Here is a 15,237-nt window from a genome sequence, read left to right as displayed (position 1 = left end):
ATGTGCCACCCTAGCACATGGTCTCCTTTTGACCTTGGAGGGACTAGATCGGTATCCCAAGCCCGATCTATCATTGTTGGGTTTTTGGCTACCCAACACCATACTTAATCCCTTAGATCCAATAGTGAATCTCTTAAGGAATTTCTCTAAACCATCAAGCTTTGCCTTCAAAGCTTGATTCTCCCTTTCTAGGTTCCTAACCCTAGAGTCAACATGTCCACCTTGGACATTCCTAGACCTACCCTTTCTAGGCATATGTCTCCCCTTCTTGGGATTAATGCCTTGGGTCTCCTTAGGTCTATCATTTCTAAATTTATCATGCATAGATTTCCTAGGGTTATGATCGACATTTACCCTACTCCTATCATGATATCTAAATCCAAAATTTTCCATTGCTACATAATGATAATCATTATTTTTCCTAGCATGCATGGGAACATAAGAATTTGCATTGCATTTCAAATTAGGGTATACCTCCCTTACCCTTGAAGCTCCCCCTTGACTTGAGCTCCTCTTCTTTTTCTTCTCTTTCTCCCATTTCTTTAATTGCGCAAGCTTCTTGATTTCCCCTTTTTGGGGCATTTGGTGTGATAGTGACCCTTCTCTCCACATGTGAAGCATATGATGCGCATCTTCTTCTTTTGGACTTCTTCATTCCTACAACCCACATTAGAATTTAAAATAACTTGATTGGGTTTAGGATTTACCTTCTTCTTACCCATAGGACACCTATTCTTGTAGTGTCCCTTCTCATTGCACCCGAAGCATATTATATGATCTTTTGACTTCACTTCGGTGGAGATGCTTGCAAGGTTGACTTCCAAGACTTCCTCTTCACTTGTCTTGGATTCTTCCTCAACCTTTGAGGATGTCTCCACATCCATACTAACGGATGGCATTTCTTCATCCTTCTCCTCCTTCTCCTCGGAAGTTGAGTGCTCGTCACCTTCCGGTTGCTCCTCCTCTACTTGAGCTTCTTCATCTGTTTCTTCGGATTTTTCTTCTTCTTGTGTATGCATAGGTTCTTCCCATTGAGCCTTCTTTATCTTGCTCCACAAATCGTGAGCATTCTCGTATTTACCTACAAGGCTCATTACGTCATAAGGCAAAATATCAATTAATATAGATATTACCTTTTCGTTTGCCTTTGACCGAGAGGTTTGCTCCTCCGTCCAATGTCGTGGTTGGAGCTTCTTCCCTTTCTTGTCCTTCGGGACTTCAAACGGCTCTTTGACCACCATCATGGTGTTCCAATCCGTGTTGAAGAAGACCTCCATCTTCATCATCCAATATGTGATGTCCCATAAGCTTCTACCTTCAAGCTTTGGCGGTTCAATCAAGCCGGTCATCTTTGCTTCCTTGGCGGTTAGTCCAATGGAGAGCGGTCTCGCTCTGATACCACTTGTTGGAGGATCTTGCGGCCGGCTTGAAGGGGGGTTGGATAGACGGCGCCCCCAAATCACTCGCTTTCTACGTATTCGTTAGTGCGCAAGCGGAAATACAAATACTAAAGCAATGAATACGAAAGCTAAAGAAGGAAAAGAACTAGCAAACCAATACACGTCGATTTAACGTGGTTCGGAGATGATGCTCCTACTCCACGGCTGTCCGTAAGGTGGACGATCCCGATCCTTCGGTGGATTAGCCCCCGGAAACTCCGGCTATCTCAAGTCGCTCCTTGTGGGTGGAGAAACCTCACCACAACACACTAAGACCTCTTGGATTCCACAAACACTTGAGCACTTGTAGACTACTAATTAGACCTTAACCAAGTCTAATTTCGTCGCCTTGGCCGGCCATACCAAGCTCCTTCTTATAGAGCTTGGGGAAATCAGCCTTGCTGATTTGCCCGTTACCAGTCGACTGGTCCATGCACCAGTCGACTGGTGCCAGCCCAACGGCACTCCAACGGCTATCTATCAGTCGACTGGTCCCATGACCAGTCGACTGATCCCAGCCATTTCGGGCACAGAATGCTTCTGTGCTCACCACCAGTCGACTGGTCCCAGTACCAGTCGACTGGTACAACCCTAAACTTAGGGTTTCCCATCCCGAGTACATTTCACTCGCACTCGGACCCTCACGACTCACTCGACTCTTCTTTGCAGCCTTGACCTCTTGCCTTCAAGCCTACTTCCTTTGGCTCTCGTCCCTCGGATGCATCCAAGCCCGCGGCTTGTCTCCAATGCCATCCTTCGCGTATACCTCGAAGTCGCTTCCCTCGGCCCTTGTCCTTGCTGCCTTGTCCACGATCCCTCAGATGCATTCAAGCCCACGGCTTGTCCTCAATGTCATCCTTCATCGGACCCGAAGCCGTCAACCTGAGTCACATGTGTCACCTGCAGTCCTGCACAACTCAAGTACACATATCAAATAACGAGGGTAAACCTAACTTAAACCCTTTGCCCAAACACCAAAACACATGGTCCCACGAACCATTGGGATTGCTCCAACAAAACATTCCTCACAATTGCAGTAGAAGGTGGCACTAAAAGGACTAACACTCAAGTAAAACTTCATTAGTTGCTATCATCACATATACTTACATACAAAGTTCAGTAGCCCTGCAGTGCCATTATTGATTTAAAAACTGAAATGCAGCCTCTGCATTACATATAATTCTGCAACTTATGTTCCAGCAACAAAATTTAAAAGAATTCAAGCTACCGGCTAAGTAATTCCTGAAACAGAATTTCAGAACTCAGAACACTACAGAATTTCCATTGCAAAATTCAGAACTCAGATTCAAAGTTTTGAAACAGCTCAAACAGTGTAGTGGATCAGCATTTAAGCAGATACAACCTTCACTAATAGCTGGTTTTCTTTACAGCAATGTTTGATTTTGTTCTTGCCTAAGAATAGGAAGTAGGTAACACCATCCCATAGTCCAGAATCACCAAGAAATCAGCACTGCAGAGTATCAAGTTCAGCAACCTCTTGCTGAATTCAATAACTTCTACAACTTCAGTTTTGGAAATCAGGGAATATTAACATCAATCAGCAGCTACGAATTCCAGTTCCTTAAACCTCCACAATTCAGAAATAAGAATTCCTTTCTGCATTCAATTTCAGCAATTTGGAAGCTCCAAAATAATCTCAAATCATGAAGAATAATTCCCTTCCCCCACACTTAAAACATTGGCCGTCTCGGACAATATCATACATCATGAATCCAATGACTTGATAATCTTTTAACCACTGTTTTCCTTTTCATTCATCAGGCTGCAGGTTTCAATTTGTAGCAGCAAAGTTCAAGTGTTTAGTGGACACACATTATAAAGATATGATCCAATATATTTCAGAAATTGAATCAACAATGTATTTCAGCATCCATTTCTACTCTCTTTATTCCAATTCAGAATAAAACTGATGTTCAAATATCTTGTAATCTGAATTCTGAATTCTGAATTCAACACAATTCAGCAGACCAGAATTGAATTCTGCACTGCAGTTTCAGCACTCATGATTTACTCCTACTGCAGTCCAGAATTGAAACTCACAATAGTACCAACTCGAGCTCTAAAAATTTCATCTTACAACAAATATCATTAGGTGCTGCAATGAGATTCCAGAATTCCTGATTTCCTGAATCCAGAAACTGTGAACTCAATTTCCAGGTTCCAGATTTCAGAATTTAAATTGATCCAAATTCCAATCTATAAAACACTTAGACAATTGGAAACACCATTTGTTAGTGAGTAATCGTGAACTTTACCAAGTCTTTCCATTGATCACGAAACTGCATAAGGGGCTTGGCACACAGCCTATAACAACTGATTCATCATAAAGCTGCAGTCATTCAGCAATTCATATTTTTCTGTTCTGTGTTTCTTGAAATTCAAAGATTTCAAAAATTTGAAGCTATTCTCTGGCCCACAACAATGTATCTCAACAAAACAATTTCAAAGATTACACCTCAAATTCTGCACTTGTTCAGATTTTGGTGAATCTGGATTCAGAATTCTGGAAATACAGCACTTCAATTCAATATCAACAATCCCAGAATTTTAGAATACTTTTCATATCCACTCATAATCAATCCTACCTTCGAAAAACAATCCATTTGAATCTCTTTCTAAGAATTTCAACTCACTGAATGTAGCTGGCCAATTCCAAAAATCAGCAAATGTTTGCATTTTACAGTTCCAGCAAGCTCAAGAATTGGATTTTCTGGTACTCAATCTCCTATCACCCAAATGTTTCAGATTAAAGCAAACAAGTTGTTTCTGATTTCAGATTCAACAGCAGCAATTTTTTTTTAAAATTCTGGATTTTTGAACCTTAGTTTCAGAATTCAACATTCAAGGAAAATTTTACTTGAATCATGAAAAGTTTAGCCTGGAATGAGATCACATTTACCATTTAATTGATAGGAATGGAATTTAATTCGTATTCTTAAACAAAAACAGCAAGAACAGATGGCACAAAACAGGGTTTCATTAATCAGTGTTCCCTCAGCAAATCCAATTCTGTTTCAATAATTTGATTTGTCTCTCCAATGTTCTCAACCAGATTGATGAAGAAATGGAAAATTTACAATTCTGTGCCAATCTAGTTAAACATTTTCATACTTTAAATCATACCAACCTACATCAGCATTTCTGTAATCTTGATACTTACTCCAATTGCAGACTTCTAAATGCATGCATAAGCTTCAATTCTAATTAGCAGCAACAGATTTCAGAAATCCTCTTGATTTAGATTTCAGCAATTTGATACTCTATCTCAAGCTGTAATTCGCATTACTATCTGCCTTCTCTGATTCCAATTCTAGAACTGAATCTTGGCACACACAAATCAGCAAGTTGCAGGAAACCCATATCTGCAGAATTGGTTTCCGATTTCAGTTCCCAGCTAATTCCTTCAACTCTAGTATCTTATAACTCACTTTACTACTTGTTCCAGAAATTAAGAATCCAATAGAATGAATTCACAGCTAAATACAAAGCAAAATCAGGCCCAAATAGAAATTTTAAAGCAAGATTACAGTTTTAATTCTGAATCTGCCCTGTAGTCTCAAGATTCTGATACAAGGTAATTTTTAGTAAAATTCTCAGTAAGTTTAGCTTTGGAAAATAGCTCATTTGATATTGAATCAAAAGGGCTTTGAATTCCATTCATTTCAGAGCAGAAACACCAAGAAACTTTGGCATAAAACTGATCTTTCTTGAAAACAGAATTCAGTTTCAGATTTGTGGTTTTCAGCTTGTTTATCTGTGGGTGTTGTATCTGCTCAACAGTCTAAAAACCATGTCAATAGAGAAACGAGTTTATCATCCAACCATACTCAAACAACACCTGGTTTATGACTTTACAGTGGTTCAATAGTTCTACCATGTAACACAGTTAGTGTAAACCTGAATTCGCTGTATAGCATCCTGATTTTGTGTCAACTATACATCATTTAGCCGCCAAATATCTCAATTCCATTTCCATCTACCTTCTTAATATCCCTCTCAATGCATACTTCGCAGAATTCCAGATTTAAGTACGTTTTGCTCATTCAATTTCAATTCCCAATTTGGCACAGAACTACCCATTATTGTGCAGAATCTTGCATTTCTGGAGTTTCTGCACATTACTCATTTCTGCCATTCCAGCAACCATCCTTTTTGATTTTCATCTGTTCAATTACAAATATGAAATTCCATTCTTTGAAATGAGTTTCAGTTTCCAACTCGAAAGCTATCACTGTCTTCTTTTACTCTTCTCATTCACCCAAAATTCAGCCTTTTAAATTCTGCAATTTCAGCACTTCTTCAATTCGAATTTGGATTCTTGATCCTGGAACTCAGTTACAATCAGCAAATTGAGTGCAGCAACTCTTCCTTCTTCTGCAGATTTTCTTTTCTTCTGGCCACATTGACTCGTGAGTTCAATGTATAAGCATTTTAGTTTCAATCCCTTTTGAACTAGCTTACAAGTTGGGTCCTTGTTGTAGATTTTTAGCAGAGAACATGAACCAGTTTGTGACGTGGAGACTTCAGCTTCACAAAGAGTTGCATTAAGCACAACACTTTTGCTCTTCTCTGTTTCTGTCTGTTTCTTTATTTCCTTTGCTGCTATCGATCTACTGAACATAATTGGATAACTTGTAGTTCCATCTTACATCCTGAAGAATTCTTGAACTATGAAGCAACTACAATTGGCACAAAGCATCCTACTGATTTCTTCATTCTCTGCACTGCCATCATTACTAATTTTCAGAATTGAATCTGATTGCTAACTAAACATAATGCTAACTGAACAAGGATCCTATTCCAACAACAACCAGTTCACTATAAGTGCTACTTAATTTCAGTCACTCCTTTTCTTGCAATTTTTCTCTTTTTGGTTGCAATGATTGCAATGACAATTGGGTGCAGCATCTTGAATTCCAGCACTAGCAATTTAACTTAGTTACAATTTCCTTATTTCAGATTTTGAATTGATTCAAATTTCAATCTGTAGAACACTTGGACAGATAGAAACATCATTTGCTAACAAGTAAGCATGAGCATTACTTAGTCATTTCATTGATCATGAAGTTGCATAAGGAACTTGGCACAAACTGTTGGTTGCTACTCGGAAAACCTATAGGTTCCACTGTACAAAAATTTTGTACAAAGGTCTGAACCTTTTCCTAGCTACCATGTGTTCTTTTAAATTAAATTTTGGATCGCCTGCGGAACTTAACACGTTTGATCCAAAACTTAATCTATTTGTTCTTTTAGGTTTTGACTTGGATCTCCTGCGGAACTTAACACGTTCGACCCAAGTCTCCTTAAGTTATTAATTCCATTAAATATTAATTTCCATAAAAGGTTCCCAGTACTGACGTGGCGAGGCACATGGCCTTCTTGGATATGGGAGCAACCACCACCGACTAGACAAAACCTTTAATAGAAAGCTAATATTTAATTTCCTAAAATAACTTTAGGTTAACCAAAGAGAACAATCAAATCACAAGGAAAAGAAAGAAACAAAAGAACACAACTTCGAAAAAACATATTCGAAATTCTAGAACGTAAGCCTCTTGTATTTGGTATTATTTCCATAAATAACTAGCATGATGCGAAAATAAAATTTACTAGTTATACCTTGTAGAAAAACCTCTTGATCTTCTACCGTATTCCTCTTCTAACCTCGGACGTTGTGTGGGCAACGATCTTCCGAGATGAGAAACCACCAAGCACCTTCTTCTTCTCCTAGCTAGGTTCGGCCAATCACAAAGAAGCTTCACCAAGGACGAAGAACAAAACACCAACCAAACTCCAAGGGATACAAGCTTTCTCTCCTTCTTCTTCTTCTTCTCCAAGTAGTATCCGGCCACCACAAGAACTCCAAGCAAGTGATAAGTTTCGGCCACCACAAAAGAGGAAGAAAGGTAGAGGATGGCCGGCCACCACACCAAGGAAAAGAGGGAGGAAAAATAATAAAGGTTGTTCCCCTGAAGGCACCCTCACCTCTTCTTTTATATTCCTTGGCCTAGGCAAATTAGGAAATTTAATTACAAAATTTCCTTAATTATTTTGCCATGTAAAGAAAAATTATTTTAATTAAAACAATTTTCTTCTTTTAAACACAATGGCCGACCACTTTAAAAAACAAAACAAGGAGAGTTTTAATTAATTAAAACTTCCTAATTTGTCTCCAGAAATTTTATAAAAAAAATTTCTCCAATAATTTTTATCCCTTTTATGATTGGTTTATAAAAAGAAATTTCTATAATTTTAATTTTTCAACATGTGAATAATTTATAAAGAAGAGAAATAAAATATCCTTTCTAATCTACAAATAAGGAAAGAGATTTAATCTCTTTCTTTAATCTTTTGTAGAGACTTATAAAAGAGATATTTTAATTTTTAATCTCTTCAATAAATTATATCTTTCACATAAGAAAATTTCAAAATTAAAATTCTTTTAATTTAATGGGGGCCGGCCACCCATGAACCAAGGTTTGGCCGGCCCTAGCTTGATCATCAAGCTAGCTTGGCCGGCCCCTATAACATGGGTATGAAGGTGGGTATAGGTGGGTATAGTACTCTATAAATAAGAGGCTACGATAGGGACCGAGAGGAGGAATTTGTTTTGGTCTCCCGATAAAATTAAGCATCCCGTGTTCGCCCCGAACACACAACTTAATTTTATCAATAATAATTCATTCCACTAGAGAACTATTATTGAACTACCGCACCAATCCCAAATTACATTTTTGGGCTCCTTCTTATTATGAGTGTGTTAGTCTCCCTGTGTTTAAGATATCGAATGTCCACTAATTAAGTGAGTTACTGACAACTCATTTAATTAATATCTAAGTCCAAGAGTAGTACCACTCAACCTTATTATCATGTCGGACTAAGTCCACCTGCAGGGTTTAACATGACAATCTTTATGAGCTCCTCTTGAGGACATTATCAACCTAGTATCTCTAGGACACAGTTTCCTTCTATAATCAACAACACACACTATAAGTGATATCATTTCCCAACTTATCGGGCTTATTGATTTATCGAACTAAATCTCATCCATTGATAAATTAAAGAAATAAATATCAAATATATGTGCTTGTTATTATATTAGGATTAAGAGTACACACTTCCATAATAACCGAGGTCTTTGTTTCTTTATAAAGCCAGTATAAAAGAAACGACCTCAAATGGTCCTACTCAATACACTCTAAGTGTACTAGTGTAATTATATAGTTAAGATAAACTAATACCTAATTACACTACGACCTTCCAATGGTTTGTTCCTTTCCATTATGGTCGTGAGTTACTGTTTATAATTTATAAGGTACTGATAACATGATCCTCTGTGTGTGACACCACACACCATGTTATCTACAATATAAATTAATTGAACAACTACATTTATCATAAATGTAGATATTTAACCAATGTGATTCTTATTTCTAGACAAATGTTTATACCAAAAGCTAGGCTTTTAGTATACACTCTAACAATCTCCCACTTATACTAAAAGACTAGTTAGTTATATCGTGCCATACATCCGATTCCCAACCCTTCAACACGTCCATCAAAAGCTCTCGCTTAAGGACCTTAGTGAAAAGATCTATAGGTCATCATCGATGCATTCTAGGCGAAACAACTTCTCCTCGCTTATACGATTTCTCGTATTGGGTGGTACTTGCTTATTTTGTTTACTTGCCTTTATAGACTTATGATTTCTTCAGTTGCTTCTGCACCAATATTATTACAATAAATTGTAATAATCTTTGACAAACCAAATCATATCTAAGTCTATCTTGAGGTTATTGAGTCATTCGACTTTTATGGCTACCTCGGAGGCTTGCCATATACTAAACTTCATGGTGGAGTCCAGAAAACACCTATGCTTATCACTCTTCCATAGTTATGACTTTACCTCCTAAAGTAAACACAAAACCCGAGGTTGACTTATTATTGTCCCTATCCGATTGGAAGTCAAAATCCATACAACCCACAAGGACCAAATTAATCGCTTGTAAGCTAGCATATAATCTCTAGTGCATCTAAGGTACTTCATATATGCTTTCTATCCACCGTCCTTGTCCGAGTTACTTTGATATCTGCCAACTATGCCTTGGCAAAACAAATTTCTTATCTCGTGCATAGCATTCATTAGGCTTCCGACAGTCGAATAAAGAATCGCCTTTATTTCCTTTATCTCCTTTAATGTCTGAGACATATCTTTAGATAAAGTTACTCCATCCCGAAAAGGTAAGAAAACTTTCTTGAGTTTTGCATGCTTTAAAGCGAGCAAGGATTTTTCCGATGTATGAAGCTTGGGATAAGTAAAATATTCTTTTCTTGATCCCTTATTACTTTGATCTCAAGAATATATACATTCTCCCAAGTCCTTTATATCTAATTGTTTGACAACCATACCCTTACTTCGACAACATTTTGATATTGTTTCCAACTACCAAAATGTTATCTACGTATAGTACAAGAAATACCACCACGCTTCCATCACACCTTTTGTATACAAGACTTATCCGGTTACTAAATAAATCCATAGGTCTGAATTACTTTGATAAACCGGATGTTCCAAGACCTTGAAGCTTTGCCTTAGTCCATAGATCGATTGAGCTTTACACAAGATGCTCTTAGCCCTTTGCAATGAACCCTTCGGTTGCTTTATATGGATGCTTTCTTCAAGACTTCCATTAAGGAATGCCGTCTTGACATCCACTTGCCAAATAGATAAAAGAATCCGGATAGACTTAAGCATGGCTACCAGTGAAAAAGTTTCCTTTTTCATCAAGCCTTGCTTTGAAGGTTTCAACCTTCCTGTCTATCCCTCTTTTCCTATTATGGACCTTTTACACCCAAAGGCTTTTACACCACTTGGTGGTTCTATAAGCTTCCAGATTTTATTAGAATACATATATTCTAATTCTATTATTCATTACTCTTTGCCAAGATGCTGCATATTTATCTTGGAGTGCTTCGTCATATGTCCGGAGATCAGGTTTATGTCCTTCAGGGATCGAGTCCAAAAACTCTCCCAAAACATGAACCTATTTAGGTTGCCTAACAACCCTCCCACTATGACAAGACACTTTATGCAATTGTGTATCATTTGTGATACGTGTTGCAGTTTTCTTGTGGTATCTCATCTTGTATAGTTGGTACTAGGTTAGACATGTCCTTTATTATTTCCTTAAGAACAAATTTACTTATGAGCACGTGGTTCATTATATAGTCCTTTTCTAAAAATCAGTCATTGATGCTAACAATGACCTTCTGATTTTTAAGACTATAAACCTACTTTTGTTTATCTAGGATAACTTACAAACAAGTGAACTCCTATCCAACTTATCATTGTCTCTCTTTAACATATGTGCTGGATTACCCGAATCCGAATATGCTTCAAAATAGGTTTTCACCTATTCAGCAATTCTATATGAGTAGAGAGTTCTAACTTGGAGGTACTATGTTCACTTTCATTTTCAGAGTTTATCCTTAAAACAAATTTGGTAATTTTCTGAATAACTCATCATCTATCTAATTATTCCATAAGAGTCCTTTACCTTCTTTCTACTACACCATTCTGTTGGGGTGTACCAGATGTAGTTAGTTGGGATTGAAATCCAACTTCTGATAAGTGACTCCTAAAATCTCTCAAGAGGTACTTGCCACTACGATCTTCCATAGTGACTTTTTACTTTAACATTTCTCCGCATCAACCTTGTACTCTTTGAACTAATCAAAGTACTTAGTCTTGCGGTACATTAAGTAAATTTATTTGTATCTTGAATAGTTGTCTATTAAATAGACAAAATATTCAATACTACCTCTTGTCTGGATAGTCATAGGATCACACAAATCAGAATGAACCGTTTTCAACATATCTTTGACTCCATACCCCTTGGACTTAAAAGCTTCTTGGTTATTTTCCTTCCAAGTAAGACTCGTAGGTTGGAAAGATTTCCACTACCAATGAACCCAAAAGTTCATCAGCTACCAATGAATCCTACTCAAGTATAACCTAGCTTTAGATGACAAAGATATAATTGGTTCATTTCCGAAGGTTGCTTTCTCTTAAAATTAGAAGATGTGTTACTAATTTCCATTTGTTGCATCGTGGAAGTTTATTGGATTATAAATTGTCAACCATCATACCAGAATAGATAACTTTCCTATTTTTCTTGATAACAACTTTGTTATCAAAATAGACATAATATCTATAATAGTTTAGAAACTGAAATAAGGTTCTTTCTAAACTTGGTACGTAAAGACAATTACTTAAAATCCATATTTTATTCTTATCAAAGGATAAACATCTCCCACTGCAACAGCTACCACTTTTACAGTAGTGCCCATGTGGACGGTGATTTACCTTTCATTTAGTTGTCGGGTTTCCTGGAACCCTGCAATGAATTGCAGACATGATTAATGGCATCTTGTATCTACACTCCAGGTTCTGGTAGATAACACCACTAGACATGTTTCAACTAATGAATTAAATACACCTAAATTGTTCTTAGTTCTTAGAAGACAGTCTACCTTAATGTCCAAGTCCTATTTCAAATCATTACAATTGGGACTACTAAGTCTTTTCTATAGTATGACTACTAGGGAATTGACAAATATTTAAATCCTAAGAATCACAAAAAAATATTTGGTCAAGATCAACTCCTTAAAAATCCCCATGAATTTTGTATGCCACGTTAGTGTGGACGTATACAAAATCAAAGAGGAGATTTTATCCATTAATTTTATTATCTTGTCAACTTTACTTTATGACGAATAAAATTAATAGTTGATCTGTCTTTGATCAAATATTTGGTCAAAAACTTTTGAATTTTTTTTTTAAAATATTGATTCCTCAAACAATATTATTTAAATTCACCAACACCTCAAACACCGTGAATTTTGCATGCCACGTTAGTGTGGACGTATACAAATTCAACATTTGTAAAAGGAGGGTTTTAACCCATTAATTTTATTATCTTGTCAACCTAACTTTTTGACAAATAAAATTAATAGTTGGTATCATTTGGTCACACAAATAATAGCAGTGACTCCGATGGGGAGGATAATTTTAAATGTGTCTAAGTGTATACCATTACTTGACACTAAGTCCATTAATAAGATTATGCCCCTTCCGTTGGGGAAGATCACACGCTCTTAATTAACTTCCTATAGTCATCCAAAAATGGAAGTCTGTTCTAGTGATCCACAAACAAGCTCATCCGTTATGGAGGAAGGCACTCAGAGCCAACGCGCAAGCTTGTTTGCATCACTTACAAACCAGTAATGGAGACCATGGGATTTACTTAAAAATCCCTCTCCCACTTAGTTATTTATAAATGAGGAATTTTAACTATGCTAGCCTACTAAATATGTAAACTAACATGCACACACAACACAATATAAAAGCAATAAATAGAAAATCTAATTTTCAACTATTATGGCTTTTATCTCAAGCTGCTGCCATATTTGGCCACTGCCACCGGGTCTAGCTGTCGCATCCATCTTGCTCCTAGTTCCGCTGCGCCTCTGGTCCTTAGAAGGTTCCACGCTATGCAAGATTCAATCCGCGACATAAATAGAATTTTATATTTTGATCCTATATTCCATAAAAGGAATGTACATGTATCTAGATCAAAAATAAAATCCTAATAAAACTAAATACAGCTCCTGCTGTATTTTATAATACAATCATGCACACAATAAAATGCCCTTGACATGTCCAAGGGTCCAATCACACACATAATAACTATAAGCCATAATAGTTGGATCCTGCATCCACAAAGTTAGCACATCCTACTATTATCCTGCCTAAATTATGTATGACATGTGCATAATTAAACTAATACCAAATACACAGAGGCAAAACCCTAGTTCTGATACCAATTGTTGGTTGCTACTCGGAAAACCTATAGGTTCCACTGTACAAAAATTTTGTACAAAGGTCTGAACCTTTTCCAGCTACCATGTGTTCTTTTAAATTAAATTTTGGATGCCTGTGGAACTTAACACGTTTGATCCAAAACTTAATCTATTTGTTCTTTTAGGTTTTGACTTGGATCTCTCGGAACTTAACACGTTCGACCCAAGTCTCCTTAAGTTATTAATTCCATTAAATATTAATTTCCATAAAAGGTTCCCAATCTTGACGTGGCGAGGCACATGGCCTTCTTGGATATGGGAGCAACCACCACCGACTAGACAAAACCTTTAATAGAAAGCTAATATTTAATTTCCTAAAATAACTTTAGGTTAACCAAAGAGAACAATCAAATCACAAGGAAAAGAAAGAAACAAAAGAACACAACTTCGAAAAAACATATTCGAAATTCTAGAACGTAAGCCTCTTGTATTTGGTATTATTTCCATAAATAACTAGCATGATGCGGAAATAAAATTTACTAGTTATACCTTGTAGAAAAACCTCTTGATCTTCTACCGTATTCCTCTTCTAACCTCGGACGTTGTGTGGACAACGATCTTCCGAGATGAGAAACCACCAAGCACCTTCTTCTTCTCCTAGCTAGGTTCGGCCAATCACAAAGAAGCTTCACCAAGGACGAAGAACAAAACACCAACCAAACTCCAAGGGATACAAGCTTTCTCTCCTTCTTCTTCTTCTTCTCCAAGTAGTATCCGGCCACCACAAGAACTCCAAGCAAGTGATAAGTTTCGGCCACCACAAAAGAGGAAGAAAGGTAGAGGATGGCCGGCCACCACACCAAGGAAAAGAGGGAGGAAAAATAATAAAGGTTGTTCCCCTGAAGGCACCCTCACCTCTTCTTTTATATTCCTTGGCCTAGGCAAATTAGGAAATTTAATTACAAAATTTCCTTAATTATTTTGCCATGTAAAGAAAAATTATTTTAATTAAAACAATTTTCTTCTTTTAAACACAATGGCCGACCACTTTAAAAAACAAAACAAGGAGAGTTTTAATTAATTAAAACTTCCTAATTTGTCTCCAGAAATTTTATAAAAAATTTCTCCAATAATTTTTATCCCTTTTATGATTGGTTTATAAAAAGAAATTTCTATAATTTTAATTTTTCAACATGTGAATAATTTATAAAGAAGAGAAATAAAATATCCTTTCTAATCTACAAATAAGGAAAGAGATTTAATCTCTTTCTTTAATCTTTTGTAGAGACTTATAAAAGAGATATTTTAATTTTTAATCTCTCCAATAAATTATATCTTTCACATAAGAAAATTTTAAAATTAAAATTCTTTTTTAATTTAATAGGGCCGGCCACCTTAGCTTGGGTTCAAGCTAGGGTCGGCCACCCATGGACCAAGGCTTGGCCGGCCCTAGCTTGATCCACAAGCTAGCTTGGCCGGCCCCTACACCATGGGTATGAAGGTGGGTATAGGTGGGTATAGTACTCTATAAATAAGAGGCTACGATAGGGACCGAGAGGAGGAATTGGTTTTGGTCTCCCGATAAAATTAAGCATCCCGTGTTCGCCCCGAACACACAACTTAATTTTATCAATAATAATTCATTTCACTAGAGAACTATTATTGAACTACCGCACCAATCCCAAATTACATTTTTGGGCTCCTTCTTATTATGAGCGTGTTAGTCTCCCTGTGTTTAAGATATCGAATGTCCACTAATTAAGTGAGTTACTGACAACTCATTTAATTAATATCTAAGTCCAAGAGTAGTACCACTCATCCTTATTATCATGTCGGACTAAGTCCACCTGCAGGGTTTAACATGACAATCTTTATGAGCTCCTCTTGAGGACATTATCAACCTAGTATCTCTAGG

Source organism: Zingiber officinale, chromosome 8B (genome assembly GCF_018446385.1).
Source record: "Zingiber officinale cultivar Zhangliang chromosome 8B, Zo_v1.1, whole genome shotgun sequence".
NCBI classification, from domain to species: Eukaryota; Viridiplantae; Streptophyta; class Magnoliopsida; order Zingiberales; family Zingiberaceae; genus Zingiber; species Zingiber officinale.
The sequence above is the reverse complement of the archived record's forward strand: the minus strand, read 5'-3'. Positions refer to the sequence as shown.